The sequence below is a fragment of the Cucurbita moschata genome, unplaced genomic scaffold (assembly GCF_002738365.1).
Source record: "Cucurbita moschata cultivar Rifu unplaced genomic scaffold, Cmos_1.0 Cmo_Scf00007, whole genome shotgun sequence".
In the NCBI taxonomy this organism is placed as follows: Eukaryota; Viridiplantae; Streptophyta; class Magnoliopsida; order Cucurbitales; family Cucurbitaceae; genus Cucurbita; species Cucurbita moschata.
In genome coordinates this window covers 5,718,016-5,718,595 of record NW_019268523.1, presented here as the reverse complement: position 1 = coordinate 5,718,595, position 580 = coordinate 5,718,016, and the positions used below count along the sequence as shown (strand labels likewise).

The following is a 580-nucleotide window of genomic DNA, read 5'->3' as shown; positions in this document are numbered from 1 at the left end:
TCCTCTGGAAACCGAAACCCAGTCGGTTTTTGTTTTCCAATTTTCATATCTTTCGATCCGTAGATCGGATCAATATGATTCCTTCGGCAACGTTCTAGATCGTGTTACAGGCTACGTCCTAGTATTCTTTTTATAATTTTTTTCTTGACTATCGGAGGATTTAAGAACGCCGGAAGTTCGCTCACCGTTCTCGGATGACCCTCGGATCTCTGCCTTTGGGTTGAGGTCTCGGCCAAACTTCTTCACAGACCGTGCGTGAGTTGTTCCTAGGTGAAGATTTCAACATTTTAGGGTCGATTCACGTAGGGAAAAACTCAGATCTGAGCAATATCGTTCAGAAACCTTACCCCGCGACATGTTCTTAGGCTTTGATGGTGCGTAGGCCTTGATAGCCCCTCAATCCTGGTACGAGCCTCGTCTGGAGATGGATTCTGGCAGTGGTCCGTTAATCTTCCCGGCCAACCTCTCTCTAATCTCTTCTTTCTTTTGCAGGCAATCTGGTTGGATTCTCCTTGGACCCCTATTTGGGTTGGAGGGGCAAAATGACATTTTTGCCCCTCAGTTGACTTAGCCCCCTCTT

The 580-nt window shown here is 46.9% G+C and overlaps 1 long non-coding RNA gene across 2 annotated transcripts in view; it reads right to left on the bottom strand.

The window, feature by feature from the left end:
- The window catches only part of LOC111445445, a 4,333-nt gene extending 3,991 nt beyond the window's left edge, over positions 1-342 (bottom strand). For both annotated transcript variants that reach the window (XR_002710858.1, XR_002710857.1), the window contains exon 1: positions 186-342. This is a non-coding gene — a long non-coding RNA (uncharacterized LOC111445445). The remainder of the gene's footprint in view (positions 1-185) is intronic.
- Between the last annotated feature and the right edge of the window lie 238 nt (positions 343-580).